At 40.1% G+C, this 16,853-nt stretch overlaps 1 long non-coding RNA gene across 1 annotated transcript; it reads right to left on the minus strand.

Moving 5' to 3' along the window:
- Positions 1 to 4,592: 4,592 nt before the first annotated feature.
- On the minus strand, positions 4,593 to 7,034 carry LOC125381497. Its single transcript, XR_007221804.1, has 3 exons — positions 6,966 to 7,034; positions 5,003 to 5,170; positions 4,593 to 4,679 (listed from the first exon to the last, which is right to left on the minus strand). It is a non-coding gene; the product is annotated as an uncharacterized LOC125381497 (long non-coding RNA).
- Positions 7,035 to 16,853: the final 9,819 nt, after the last annotated feature.

Consider the following 16,853-nt stretch of genomic DNA (forward strand, 5'->3'; position numbering starts at 1 on the left):
CGAGCCTGACTACCAGATCCCGTTAGTCGCCTTTTACGGCAAGCATGGGTTGCTGAAGACCCATTCTAGCCCGGATCTTCACGGGTCAGAACAGGTAATGCAATACATCTATCGAAGTAAATTTATGTGAGATTGTCAATGTACCGTATAATATTTCCTCTTCTCGTAGATTCAACGGCAATTGAAAGCATGTACACGGGCAATCAATATGTTTTCTAAACACTGCAAAGAAACCGTGTTTAATTTGATAATACAGTTTATATGTTCTTTCTCTGACACTGCCCCACAGCCCAGTGACATATTCATACATGCTTTCCTCTCAAATGAAAAAGTAAAAGTACCGATCAACCCAATGATTTCCTTCACATGTTTAGAACAATGGAATACCGAGGCTTGTCTCTGTCAGTTGGTCTGCTGTTTACAGCTGTTTGTTTCTATGTATAAACATAAAAGTTCGTTATTACTGTACAATAATGCAAGGAGTAATTGTTGGTCGATTCTTAAATAATATCTATGAAAACAGTCAGGCTGTATGTAATGTACTTCCGTCATAAGATGAAACCATGGCGATGGTTTGGGAGATCTTGGATTCTAAAATTATGGCGACACTTTTAGTTTGTGTTCTGTTCAAAATGACTGTGCATTCAAAAACTGTGCAGTGTAAGCCTCAATTCAACGAGCTTTTGTGCTAAGTAAGGATAAGAATTTATGGATGAACAACTTCTTTATTACAATTAAGAGCGACGTTTCGGTGTAGGTTCTAACACCGTTATCAAGCAAGTGATTTGCAATTTTGGTTCTGATAAATGAAATTAATCATAAATAGTTCAAATAAGTTTGGAAACGTAACTGATTAATTTCAAGCTAGTTTTCTGAAATATAAATGTACTTGTATATAAGTGTCGGGTCTAAATGCCATAATAATAAAGAATATGTTTCTCATTTTTAATTAAATGGCATACACATACATGGTATACTTTAAAAAATATAACGGTAGTCATGGTGTGGCGATTAATCAACTGAAGACACTTCATCGTGAAGTTCTAGAAAACTTTATTGGCAGGTTTTCTACTGAATATGGAAAATCACTATGGCATGAAATTCTACTAGATATCATTGCCTTGTTTGTGATCCAGACACCCAGTCAGTTTGTCCGTAAATTTCAAACTGATTTTGTCTACCAACCATGTGTGAAACACACACTTTCAAGGGTTGTAGTTTATCAAAGACATATTTGGTAAAAAATCAAAGCAATGGTTACAATTTAATAATGTTCCGATTTGTCTTAACATGATATTTGGGGTGAGGGAGAGGATTATGACAATACATATTATTTATCCAATTTGAAATAATACATTCTCAGGAACACACAGGCAAGTAACAAATAACCATAATTTTCAAGCAAATTAAAAATAATTGTAACATAAACTGTATCTTTATACCATTTACATTACCTCCATAGTGTTTTCGATAATCAGACATCTGAGGAAATTCCTTCATGCGTTTATTTACTAAACATTGAACAATCTAAAAACAAGCAAAGCTTATGAATATGATAATATGACAAATAATAATAATGCAATCAATTCTGGAAATTATTAGTACGAACATTAGAAATTGGTCAACAAGTTCAGTACATACTCTCCTGAATCCTAAGCAAATCTCTGATTGTGTGTTGAACCAGTTTGGTTCGTTTGTTGTTTTATGCCGCACGCAGCAATATTCCAGGTATGCGACGGCGGTCTGGACATGACAGTCCAGTTGTTGATATCATGAGCATCGATCCACGCAATTGGGATCAAACCTAGAAACATAATCGGCGCGAACTGGGATTCGAACCCTCAATCATAGGTTTCTGGCGTGCCCAAGGGACGCAACTCTGCACAGCGCCTTAGACGACTGGGCCACCCGTTCCCCTGGTCCAAAGGACCTAACCCTGTATGCTTTGTGAATAAACGCACATTGTGCGATACTGCAAGCAGAGATAGGCTCGTGTTGTCTCTCGCTAGCTACTGGGGTGAATAGCTTATTGAACGAAGCTTGAATGCAACACCGCGGTGGGAAGTATGGCGTATTTAAAGTGAAATGCCCGTATGGCTCAGCTTTTGTAGGGACAGCCCGTGTTACTGCATTAGGCTGTCATGCCTTGCTCGGTGTGAATGAGCGGCCATGTGGGTGTAAGATGAGGGTTTGAAGCGCCGCAGCAACACTTGGGCATGCATGGGTAATCCTGGGACCGACTCACAGCTGGAATATTGCCGAGAGTGGCGTTAAACAAAAAACAAACTACCGAACTCTTTTGTCAGGGCGTGTAGTTTGTGTGACTGTTTAAGATTGTTTAGGTGTCGGCTGATGGTTATAACATTATACTCTGTATCCAACCTGACTGACCGCCTCCGTGGTCTAGTGGTAGAGCGTCCGCCCGGAGAGCGGAAGGTCCGGGGTTCTATCCCCGGCCGCGTCATACCAAAAGACGTTAAAAGATGGTACTTGTTGTTAACCTGTCTGGCGCTCGGCATTAAGGGGCTAAATCAAGGACTGGTCGGCTCGGAGTCAGTATACTGTGTCTGAGTGGGGTATTCATGTTAAACTGCGGCATGGTATCTCAGTGAGCTAGCACTATAAATCGGCATCAGTCCGGACTAGTACAAACAGCCACACAAACACACACACGTACATGCACGTCGCTATATAAGTGCAATAATCTTGGACGCGACGTTAAACCCCATTTCACCTCACCTCACCTAAATCTGCAAGATGACAAACAAAATCCTTCTTTGTACAATGCAAACAATACAAACGTAGCGGCTGATGAAAGAGACAATGATTTAATAATCTATATGCAATTTATTATTTATTCTAGTTCAATCTTTGGTATTTAACACTGAAGTCATTTTAAAGTTTCAAGGAGTGCTGTAATGGTGTGGTATTAGAATTAAATTAGAATATGAAGAGTGAAAAACAGTCACCATGTGGGATTTACAGTAGTAGTAGAAGTAAAGTGTTTTTTTATTAAAGTGTGACACGCACAACGCGTACAATATAAAATCGATGCACATAAGACAAAAGGTGTATGGAGTGCGTCCATCCAGACGTTGGCTTATGATACACTATATGCAATATATACAAAATATATACTTAATACATATAATGTGAGAGGAGGGAGATTTAGCTACGAAATCAGAAGACTCACAGGGAACAAGAACAAACTTCTCGATTTAACAACGAAAGAAAAAGAAAGGATAGATAGAGAGAGAGAGGTAATTTAACAATCATGGCGACGACTGTCGTCTCTTAAACATTTTAAAAAGCAAAGACATCGCTACAGAAGTGGTTCGGATGGTCAACATTGGTGACATGCCGATTGCGTCGTCTTGACCAAATATCGTCGACCGTTGCTCATGCTTTCATTCAGTAGTTTGTCCGAATCGATCACTTACAGGTCACTGCGATAGGGCTGTAATACAAGATAATACATTAAACAACTTAGCACATTTTAAAGTGTGTAGTTGGGGCTGCAGTATATCACGTTCCGAAAGACAACCAATTAAGGAACAAGAAAATTGCGGTAGCACTACCTCCCGCCACGGGGCACATTAGAATTCGCGGTGTTTACCTCAGTGCTGATTTTCTGAGAAAACCCATTGCAGTCCCTGTGCACTTAGCACAATAACATGCATCAAGGGCCGTTACTTTGGAAAAAAACATTTTTCAATGCCCCAAGTCTTTAGCTCAATCTTGACAGGTGTCTCTTATAAGCAAGCTAACTTCCATGTAGGTTCTCGGTAAACATGTCCCCCGAGAGGACAGGACGCACACAATCTAAAAACATGTAGGGACGTAAATTTAAAACAAATTGCAAACACACTGCAAGAACATTGCAAACACAGTGGCAGTAAGTAAAATTACATGATCAATTATCTGTGTAACTGTGTAAAACATAATTTACGGTACCAACTACGTTCCTATACAACGATTACAAGTTATCAGAAAATGCACTTTGGCTTCAATATTTTACATAAACACTTTGCTTGACGAGTGTTTGGCTTTGTACAATCAGCCACACACACACACACACACACACACACACGTGCATGTACGTCGCGATATAAGTGCAATAATCTTGGACGCGACGTTAAACCCAATTTCACCTCACCTCACTTAATTGAACGAAATGCACCCCCGAAATTTTGACATGATTTGGGGGAAGGTTTCTGTAAGTTATCGGGGCGGATCCAAAGTTGGAAGGTAACCGGACGGTTTCCGAAAAACGGAAACTTACACTTGTTTGCCATATTTAAACGCATTAACAGAAACACAAAGAGTTCAAGTCATCCTAAACCATCTTGTTAGGGCACTCGCTCGAAGCAATGGGCAGCACAACATGGGGTGGTTTGATAACAGCAAAGTGAACTAAAATAAATGCATGAGTTAGAGGTTCAAGATAAGGTTGCAAGTACGATCAGACAGTGAAGTGATGGATCTTTCTACGCACGTTCACGAAAGAAGGCATATATAAGTTGTGTAACTCGTGAAAGTTGACGTACCATCTTTCCTTCTGTTCTAATCATAAACAAAAATGAGTCTTTGATGGTGTTTGCATCTGTTCGCTCTTCGAGACCATGACGCTCTCTTAACTTCTGCCAGAGAGGTGCTGGAGACATGGAGGCTTTCACTCGCTACAAAATGAAATAAAGAATATGTCACAGTTATGTGTTTTGTTTGTCTAGTGTATAACGTTCCTAAATGTATGGGGCATTGGCGGCGGCGGTGTGCTTGCATGGTGGTCATAGTAATGGCTTTGGACGATCACACGGGTTCAAAACACCACAGTCAGTTAATGTATGGACGCCATGAAAGTATCTCTCTCTCTCCCTCTCTTTCTCTCTCTCTCTCTCTCTCGCTCTCTCTCTCTCTCTCTCTCCCTCGCTCTCTCTCTCTCTCTCTCTCTCTCTCTCTCTCTCTCTTTGATTGAAGTAGGTGGACTTTTAAACAAATATACCTTGATAAGAGATCCGTTTCTTTTGACAATTGTCATCACCATGGTTATAGGAATAGGGACAACTGACACCAGAGCTATACACCATCCGGCAGCCACGGCATATCCTGAGTACTTATAGTACCCGTATGTAGGATTCTCGTAGGTAGCCATAGTGAGAACAAGCACTATCTAAAATGAAAAGAAACGCGACAAAACAAACAATTCTATTTTAATCAAGAGGACCAGCATTATTCCTTTACGATATATACTTTTTAAATGGATATTCCACGATAATAGTTCCGTTGTTTTGATCGTGTGAGTAGCTGGTGTATGTTTGTGTATTTTAGGGTTTAATTGAAAAAGTCGTCACTTTTTATGACATAACAGGTGTAAGACACAGGTCTAGGCTAATGAACATTCATCTTAAAACACAATTTTCAGTATGGTATAATTGACTTATTGACATTTAGTACAGATTTCCCATGGATATGGAAATGTTTTTTAGTGTTTCAGTTTACATTATCTTATATATGCTTCTTCACTGTACTTTGTTAAATGACGTCACATAACATAATTAATGACGTCAACTTTCTGTTCATTATTGTTAATCATTAAGTCCTGATATTCGGGTGTGATTTTTGCGAAGCCCGTTTCGTGATTCATATATTATTTCATTCCTGCTCAGACAACAGATACATCCTTACTCATTTTAGAAAGTCACGATAAATAAATGTCATGATACAAAAACAACCCCAAACTTCAAAGAGTTACATAATTTCTGCCCCGAGTGAATGTACAGTATAACAACTGGACATTCATAGCTGATGGAAAGACATCATGAACAACCATTTCTTTTGAAGGAAGCTACCAGTAGGGCAGGACAAGTCATGCTCGCCCTTTTCGCGAACACCTGGTGCCATCACTGATTTGGTGTGATCTATTCATATAATTTTCACAGCTATTTTGCCTTTTACGTCCAGAGTGATTATTCTCTGGCATTGATATATTATATTTACATTAAGAATATTCATTAACACCTCAACAGTACCGACCGTGAAAACAGCAACTAAATTTAATATACAAGTTTACAGCTTAAATTACTGTGATCTCAATGAGGGTTATTGTGGATGAGGGGGGTGTTTGATAAAAGCACGACTACCAACGTGGCGGAAAGATGACTAATCATTCTGAATCTCCGCGAAGATTTCGAATTAGCCTTGTAGTGGCTGTTAGGTTTATCCAGTGCCATGTTTTATGACGAATGGATGACATTGTTACCATAGATCCCAATTACGTGGATGGACGCTCATGCTATCAATCACTGTATTGTCTGGTCCTGACTCAATTATTTACAGACCGCCGTCATATAGCTGGAATATTGCTGAGTGCGGCGTTAAACAACAACAAACAAACAAATCTAACACAAGCAAATGTAGATCTAAAATCTTTAAGATTGCATCTGCCTGTTCAAATGAGAAGTAAAGTATTTACATTCATATTTTGGCGGCTTATTAACTATGGCCCCAAATTCACACTTTTCAATAGAGGCATATACCGAAGGCATCCACTGTGTTCAGTTGCGCATGTTAGAATACCGGAGGAAATCAATATTTAATAAGGTCTTTGAAAGGCATTAAGAAGTGATTCACATAAGGAAGAGAAAATATGGATGTCAACTTCTTTATGATGTGGAACACAACGTTACGGAGTATGTCCTTACTCCATCAGGTGAATGAAGGAGTAAATATATACTCCCAAACGTTGTGTTTCTCATAATGAAGAAGTTGACATCCATATATTCTCTTCCTTAATATTTAATAAGTAAATTGCTATTTTCTTTCGGGAAACTGTGCCTTTCTGTAATATTCACAATTTCTAACGTGTAGCTGCAGTCCTCTGATGTAATGCAACAAGGATACAATGCACATATGCATTAGATAGTTGTGCGGTTCGAAACTAATTCAAACAACAGCACTAGTGTTACCAGCAAGGCCGCATGTATTAAGATGAAACATAGAAGCATGTAGGCAGCTGTCAGTGGCCTTCCAGTCATGGCCTCTACGTCAGCCGAGAAACGTTCAGCCTCTGAAGATGTACAATTAGATGATATTAATATATTATTACCATCAGTAATTAGATTTGTTTCTTGCTTTTACCAGAGTCAACAATATTGCAGCTTTATCACGACATCCTGTACATAATCGAGTCTAGACAAACCAGAGACATTATTAACAACTTTACACGCTATTGAAGTACGATGAGACCAGTGGGTGTGTGTGTGTTTGTGTGTATGTGTTTGTGTGTGTGTGTTTGTTTGTGTGTGTGTGTGTGTTTGTGTGTGTTTGTGTTTGTGTTTGTGTGTGTGTGTGTTTGTGTTTGTGTGTGTGTGTGTGTGTGTGTGTGTGTGTGTGTGTGTGTGTGTGTGTGTGTGTGTGAATATACGGAATATTCGCCCATTTTTATTTCATTCACCCTGACTTGTACAGTAAACTACGGTTATAACGAACTCAAAGGGACTACTTATTTGAGTTCGTTATAACCGTAGTTCGTTATAAGCATAACTACAGCAAATAGTCGGTACCAAAAAGTAAGTTCGTTATATCCGTCAGTTCGTTATAAGCGTGTTCGCTATAACCGTAGTTTACTGTATTGTGTTTTCAGTTGAATCCAAAAATCATTCCAACTGAGCTGATCCTAAGGTTTTTTTTATAAGGGGGGAGAGCTGTGTTTATTTGTTTGCAATCTATCCTTTTTGTGTCGTCTTTAAGACTATTAAAACCGACACGAAAAGCATTGCACTTCGCTTATAGAACTACAACTATCACATTTCGAAATAACAGAAACATGTCCAGCTGTAATGTTAATTGTTATTTTTATATTTTCACATCTGAATTTCAGACACAGTGATATTGATGGGAAGGTTACTCACCGTATAACCAGCCAACGGCGATACACTGAAGTACTGCAGTGACAAACAAGATGACTGCCGCGACGTACCAATCCATTAACGTAAACAGGTACACGCCCCCCTTAAATATATATGTACAGTTATACAGTCACTGAATTATGCAGGCAATATGATCTATCATTACTTGCCAGTGAAGAGATCACCCGTTTAATAAACATACAGCTGTATTACACATTGTGTAATACCAAAACGTGTGCTTATGTACTCTCGGAACACGTTTTACGAACAAATTTTGAAAGCTCTCGACATCCCTTGGCTTATTCAACGACATTGCGGGTGGAGATGATAGATCACTGAGAGGAGCTTATGCACACTCGATGACCCCAGCAACCTTGTTGCTAGGCTGACGTCACATGGCATTGTTTCGCCGATGGATCTTGCAACAAAATTCCACAAATTACGTCATCGGGTACTGTGACGTGATTGTAAACTTTGAGGTGCAGGGCCCCGTTCCACAAGGCGATCGTTCTGTAGCGCAACGACGGTCGTTGGCCTAAGTTAAAGTATGTGAGTTGCGATAACCTTAGCGCTACAGTAGTCTTGTGGAACGGACGCCTACATTCTGAAGGTAGACCGTTGAATGGTATTGAATTCATACGTTTCAACTTTTGACGTGTTTGAAGTATTATTATGTTGACCTCAATTGGATTTTGCCGTGGGTCCTGTAGGTGACAGCCTATTCACACTCAACAGCATAATTCTAAAATAATTATAAATGGCAAGTAATAAATAAAATACTAAACTCGCTCCCGTGTAAAACAAATTTTATGAAGCGAGTGAATAGTTGTGGTATCTAACGAGCGAAAGCTGTTGATTACTGTTAAATGCCTTTTAAATATAAGTATGTATGGGTATATTAAAGTTTAATGAAGAAAACAACTCACGTGAGTGGTAAAGATAAGCCCCACAAGGAACGTTGCTCCCATGAACACACAGGCCACGACAGTCTGCAGGTGCTTGACATGAAACCGTCCTGGTAGGAGTTCTTTAATACATCTAAGGGCTGATTCAGCATTCGCGAACTATAAGACAGAAACATGATCATTTGATGTAAAACGCTTGTTCAAAATTGGCAATATTGTTAAGATAACAGCCATGTGTCAAAGAAATTGTGTATCAACTTTCGAAATTCATAAAGCTATTTACTGTTTACGGCAACATTCTCTTCCTTACATCACCACTTTTATATTTAAATTACAACCCTATTATACGAGTTAAGTGCTTCGATTTCGACTTCGTAAGGTTGGTTGGTTGTTTTACGCCGCACTCAGCAATATTCCAGCTATATGACGGCGGTCTGTAAATAATCGAGTCTTGACTAATCAATCCAGTGATTGACATCATGAGCATCGATCCACGCAATTGGGACCGATGACATGCATCAACCAAGCCAGCGAGCCTGACCACCCGATCCCGTTAGTCGCCTCTTACAAGCATAGTCGCCTTTTACGGCAAGCATGGGTTGCTGAAGACCTATTCTAACCCGGATCTGCTGGAATATTGCTCGACTAAACTTGACTATTCGAACGTTGAAGTCATCCCTCTTGTTACACCATCTTGTTGATAGCTTATTGTCACTATGAATCTCTATGCATAGATCTGAACGTGACAAAGATGAGGCCGTTTTACAGGCATCTTCCCGAGGCAAGTGCGTTAACTGACTATTAAAGTCCAGTTTCCATCCTTGCCGAACTTGGCTGGTATTATGGAGTTTGATTTTGGCAGGACCAACGAGTCTATGCATAGTCCAATCAAAATCTCGCACCGAAATCGAAATCCGGTTTGTTAACTGTCATGCGGAGTTCCGTCGATTGCAGGATTTGCAAAGCATGTGCACCGCCAACTCGTTGTCAACAGATATTTTCCAAATCTTTTCAAGTTTTTGATCAAGGTGCTCACATGATTTGATGCACTTCGCGATGTAAGACCCGTTTATTACAATATAGATCTTGATTCTCGATCAGATTGTCTTGTCTGGGCGCCGCCATTTTGTTTGAAGCAAATGCAAATGATACGAGAGGTGGAATCTTATTGGTCCATAGGTGAGGCATAGAAGGGACATAACCGGTAACAGCCATATTGTGACGAGAAGTACATTAATGATACATATATTCAAACCAAATAAAAACCTGTCAACGATCGACAGTAAAATGACTAGATTTATCACAGATTATATTTAAAACTAGTAGATAGCCATAAAAGTGTAACACCATACAAAATACAGTACAAGATAAAAATGAGCTATAGATCGCCAGCCACTGAAGAGAGATCACCATGCTAGGGTCCATGGGGATTTACAGTACTTTTGCTACATGCAAGGACACCAGCCGGATTTACATCATCCCTTAAGTTGTTGGCGATTATTGATAAAGTTAACAAATTTAAAACAACACATATGCTACGATTAAAAACGTGGTAGAAATAAACATACCTTGAATGACGTGGTCTTACATACTCTCTCCAGGGGACAATCATTTTACACTACTTCAACCCCCTTCGAGGATACAGCCACTAACAATCTCAGTTATCACATTTATTCTGCCAATTATAAAAACACTAGATTATATACACAACATATTAATCAAAATTAATGTAACAATTCAATTTCTTTAAAAAAAAAACAATTACTAAATGAGAATTTTTGAAAACAGGGAATATCCATCATAAGAAAATCCTTGACAGTTATAACCGCGTGGTTACTCTACCTGATGTGACGACGTCATCAATAGGCTGATGCAGACTGTGAGCCAGGAACCCAACTGTTGCAAAGACCACAAAGCCAGCAAACACACTTGTCAACCCACCAACTACTGTCACAACGATTGTTGTCCTGTTTCAAAATATTTCATGTTAAGCTTCACGTGTCCTGAGAGGCCTGCGGACAATCATTACGTTCTGAATACTAATGTGAATTCAGTACTGCCATTGGATGCTCTGTGCCATATTTAAATATGAAGTAAAGTGTAAAAGATTGCCACTTGATCCGATGTTCATTTCCTGTTTCCGTCACAATGTTGTGATAATAGCGATGTGTGAAACTGAATAATTTGTTTGTTTGTTTGTTGTTTAACGCCGCACTCAGCTGTATTCCCGCTATATGACGGCGGTCTGTATATAATCGAGACTGGACGAGACAATCCAGTGATTGACATCATGAGCATCGATCCACCCAATTGGGATCGATGACATGCATCAACCAAGTCAGTGAGCCCGACCACCCGATCCCGTTAGTCGCCTCTTACGACAAGCATAGTCGCCTTTTACGGCAAGCATGGGTTGCTGAAGACCCCGGATCTTCACGGGTCGAAACAGAATAAGCAAACAACGTATGTGTGATGTTTCATCAATGCAGGCACTCGTGAAGAGCAACCTCCTCGTGGTGAGTGCTGGGTAGCGCTAATAGCTCTTCCCCCGTGTGGAACCGGGGTAGAATATTTCCACAGCACCCCATTGCTGGTCGTAAGAGGCGACCAAAGTGGGCAGCCCGTTTGCCGTGGGTTGCGTCCCTGTGTCGGCGGAGGACGGGAGTCTGGTAGTTGAGGGCACTGGTTCCTGGAACTGTGTTCCTTTGCCCAACACACTACTTCGACCCTTACTTCGCCTAGACGGGTGGTAAGATGGGCCCGGTCTTATCAATCGGCTGGTCATGCCAGGCCCTGTGCGTAATATTGTATATGCACACGTGTGTTGTATTTTAATGTATATTTTGGCCTTGGCCGTCCCTAACTTGTGTGTATTCTAACTTTTGGATTGAATACATTGCCTAGAGTCTTACGCCAGAAGGCGGTGGCTCATGGGCCAATCTGGTACTTTCGACCTCTGAGTTCTGTATGTCTTCAATTTCTTGCCATGGGCCGGACCAGCCTGGCATTTTATTTGTTAGACAAATGCAGCTATTCATGTTGTTTTTACTGGAGTATAACACCTCTGTATCCCTGATGTTTGCATGTTGGAGATCCGGTGCAGGAAATCATCGCTCTTTGTAGCACTCCATGGTGGGTGGGGAGCAGGGGTGCTGAATCAATTACTATCATTATGGCACACAATCATTCTGGTTCAAACCGCACTGACAAGAAGAGACGTCTGGAAGCTGAGATTTTCTCATCTGACGACGATGCTTCTATTTCACGAACTTCAAATTCTTGGGCTCGGTTTATCGTAGTGGAATCACATAATCAACTACCTTTGAAAATCAATCCCTTTGCAATATCTAAAGCCATTGAAGGTATCTGTGGTGAGGTGAAGAATGTTTCACGGCTCCGGAGCGGCTCTCTTTTGGTGGAGTGTGCACGGAGACAGCAGGCTATTAATCTTTTAAAATGTACTAGCTTTGCTAACACAGAAGTTGTTGTTTCTGAACACAGAACGTTGAATTCGAGTCGAGGGATCATCCGCGACAGAGCTCGTTGCCTGGCTGAAATGTCAGAAGATGACATTTTGGAAGAACTTAAATCACAGAATGTCACATCAGTGAAACGTTTCAATAGAAAAGATGGTGAAAATTTCATTCCAACAAATACTTATTTGTTCTCCTTTTCTCTTTCAACAATTCCACAATCTATTAAGGCAGGCTATTTTAACATCGGAGTGGAGGTGTATGTCCCCAATCCACTCCGGTGTTACAAATGTCAGAAGTTTGGGCACGGCTCCAAATCATGTGATCGTCCGACTGTTTGCCACCGTTGTGGTGGAAATCATGATGGTTCAGGCTGTACAGCAGACCTGAAATGTACAAATTGTAAGGGTCAACATGTAGCGTCATCAAAATCCTGTCCTTTTTGGACACGTGAAAAAGACATTTTGACAATCAGATGTCAAAACAACGTCAGTTACTTTGATGCGAAAAAACTCTATGATAGCCGGACACCTTCATCCAAACAATCTTATGCTGCTGCTGCTGCTGCTGTCTCTCGCCCTTCAACCAGTAGATCTATAGAATGTCAGACGGACTTGACGTGGACACATTCTGAACACCCGCTGCCTCTGACAACATCATGTGACAGTCAAACAACTCATTCTGTCAGCCCAGGTGAAATGTCTTCAGATTCTATCATTGTGACTCAGGTTGTGGCCCCATCTACACCCACTCCTGATAAACCAGCTACCAACAAACCATCAACTGAAATGCCAAAAAAACAAAAGAAGAAACAAAACAAGAAAATTTCTACAAAGATCCCTACTCTCACTGAAACATCTGTAGATGTTCACAATTACTTTGAGCCTCTTGAGATGGATGTCACCCCATCTTCACACCACAGCAGTGGTGACTCCTCTTCACGTTTACGTGAACGATCTCCGGTAGAACCACCATGAATCATTCGAATCTAATTCAATGGAATTGCCGAGGACTTAGGCACAATTTTAACGAACTGCAATTATTATCAACGGATATTTGTCCATCAGCAATTTCTTTACAAGAAACGTACCTTAAAACAACCGACACATTTGATTTAAGGCAGTATAGTTCGTATCATTCCTTCTCTCCTCCGGGAGATAAAGCTACTGGAGGAGCTTCTATTTTGGTGCGGCGGGGCGTTGTTCACAGTCCTGTTCCGCTTGACACGAATATGCAAGCTGTTGCAGTTAGACTTACACTGCATATTGCCTTCACACTTTGCTCCTTATACATTCCTCCATCTTCAAATCTTCAGCGTAATGATCTCCAAAAACTGTACGACCAGCTCCCAAAGCCCTGTGTCATCATGGGTGATCTAAATGGACATAATCCTTTATGGGGAGGTTCTATCATTAATCAAAAGGGTAAAGTCATCGAGGATTTTGTTTCTGATAATGACCTCTGCATCTTTAACGATGACTCGGACACCTACTTACACCCTGCAACTGGTACGTATTCATCATTAGATCTGTCTTTGACGGATTCAGTGTTGTTGAATGAATTCTCATGGACCGTCCATGATGACCTATGTGGGAGTGACCATTTCCCCACCGTGCTTAAACCCATTCATCCCGTTGATGATCCACCTTCACCTCGATGGAATTTTGTGAAGGCTGATTGGCTTTTATTTCAATCTTTATGCAAAGATAAATTACAACCTACGTCTTTTCAGAATGTTATTGACCCCATTCAGTTGTTCTCAGATCAACTGAATGAAATTGCTGATGAATCAATACCTAAGTCCTCGATCAACCCACGTGTTCGTAAACCGTGGTTTGATGACACTTGCAAACACGCTAGGAAATGTCGTAAGAAGGCGGAGAAATACTTCCGTAAACATCCCACTGTCCATAACTTGAACATCGTCAAAATTTCAAATGCTAAGGCGAGACGTCTTTTTAAACAAAATAAACGTCAATCCTGGCAGAATTATGTCTCAAAAATTAACTCTCGTACCCCCATGTCCAAGGTATGGAACATGATCAAAAAGATCAAAGGCAAGGGATCAAATTCTACAGTAAACCATCTAAAGGATGGCGATACTTTGCTAACGACTAAATCTGATATTGCCAATAGACTTGGGAAAACGTTATCTCAACATTCTTCTTCATCTAATTACGCTCCTGAATTTCAAAAGTATCAACTCCAACAGGAAAAGAAAAAAGTAAATTTTACATCTGATAATGGTGAAGATTACAATGAGGTATTTTCACTACATGAGCTACATACTGCCTTAGGGCAAGCTCATGATACAGCAGCAGGCGCTGATAATATTCATTATCAGCTACTGAAACACTTGCCAGAATCATGCCTTGAAACTTTGTTGACTATATTTGATGACATTTGGACATCTGGGACGTTTCCACCTTCATGGCATAATGCCATTGTTATACCAATACCCAAACCTGGGCGGGATCATTCTGATCCATCAAATTACCGCCCTATTTCTTTAACTAGCTGTGTTTGTAAAACGATGGAACGCATCGTAAATAATCGATTAGTGTGGTACTTGGAAACAAATAATCTTCTTACCAATATACAATGTGGTTTCCGGAAGAACAGAAGTACTATCGATCATTTAGTGCGTTTAGAATCGTTCATTAAAAATTCCATTGTAAATAGACAACATGCTGTATCGATCTTTTTCGATTTAGAAAAAGCTTACGATACAACATGGAAACATGGTATTTTAAAAGATTTACATGACTTTGGTTTAAGAGGCCGTTTGCCTCATTTTATATCGCAATTTTTAACTGACAGACAATTTCAAGTTCGTGTTGGATCAACCCTGTCTGATCATTATAATCAGGATCAGGGTGTTCCACAGGGCAGTATTTTGTCTGTCACATTGTTCAGTATAAAAATAAATAGTTTATCAAAAGTATTAAATGACTCAATTGATGGGTCATTGTTTGTGGATGATTTCAATATATCATGTCGTGGTAAAAATATGCGTACTATTGAACGCCAATTACAGTTGTGTCTTAATAACATTCATAAATGGTGTCTTGAGAATGGCTTTAAGTTCTCACAGAGGAAGACCAATTGTATACATTTCTGTCGGAAATATAAACCCCATAAAGACCCTGAACTCTTTTTAGATGGCACTCCAATCAAGATTGTAAAAGAAGCCAAATTTTTAGGATTAATTTTCGACCATCATTTAACCTTTTTGCCACATATTACTTATCTGAAGACCAAATGCCTGAAGGCCCTAGATTTGTTAAAAGTCGTTTCAAATTCAAAGTGGGGAGGGGATCAGAAAACCCTCCTTCACTTATATCGATCATTGATCCGTTCTAAATTGGACTATGGCTCCATTGTGTATGCTGGAGCTTGCAAGAGCAATTTAAAAAAGCTGGATTCAATTCACCATCAAGGACAACGTCTATGTCTTGGTGCTTTTCGAACTTCTCCGGTTGACAGCCTCTATGTGGAGGCTGATGAACCTTCTTTAAAACAACGCCGTACTAAATTGTCTCTTCAATATATTTCTAAATTACGTTCGAACCCCTCTAATCCTGCTTATGCCTCTGTATTCTACCCCCTCTATGAAAATCTATTTCTGAAGAAACCGAAGCTGGTTCCTCCACTTGGGATTCGGCTCAAATCCAATATTACTGCTGCAAATCTTGATCTGGATCTTATCTCTCCTTCTCGGCTTTTGTCTACTCCTCCCTGGCAGTTGGTGAGGCCAGAAGTAGACATTTCACTGACACGCTTTCTCAAGTCTGAAACAAATCAACTGGTTTATCATCAGGAATATTTACAATTAAGAAACAAATATGACACTCACCGTTCAATCTTTACTGATGGATCCAAGGGTGGTGGCAAAGTAGCAAGTGCCACTGTCGTTGGATCACAAACCATATCATTTAGAATACCTGACAATAGCTCTATTTTCACTGCTGAGGCCAATGCTATCCTTACAGCTTTGATATATATTAAACACCAGTCTTCATGTAACCAGTTTATCATCTTTTCTGATTCTCTTTCTTGCCTTCAGGCACTGCATAATGTATCTTCCACTCATCCACTGATTTTAGATGTTTTAGAACTTTACAATGATCTTTCAACTGGCCAATACGACATCGTCTTTTGTTGGTTACCGAGTCATATGGGCATCACAGGTAACACAATGGCTGATGCTGCTGCTAAAGCAGCACTCAACGAATCTGTGACACCACTTCTGCTTCCATACAGCGATTATAAACCTGTAATAAGAAACTACATCAGAGATATAATGCAGCAGAAGTGGGACACCCAAGTAGGTATTAATAAATTACATGCTATAAAACCAACCATCGGTTACACCTACTTGGGTTGTCAGTCCAGATTTGAAGAGGTCATTGTACGACGATGTCGTATTGGCCACTCGCGATACACACATGAATATTTGTTAAAAGGTGAAGATCCTCCGTTCTGTATCCCTTGTGATGAGAGAATCACGGTCAAGCATGTCCTGCTTGACTGTATTGATTTTTCCATCACAAGGGATAAGTATTTCA

This window comes from Haliotis rufescens, unplaced genomic scaffold (genome assembly GCF_023055435.1).
Source record: "Haliotis rufescens isolate VD_foot unplaced genomic scaffold, xgHalRufe1.0.p SCAF_18, whole genome shotgun sequence".
Lineage (NCBI taxonomy): Eukaryota > Metazoa > Mollusca > Gastropoda > Lepetellida > Haliotidae > Haliotis > Haliotis rufescens.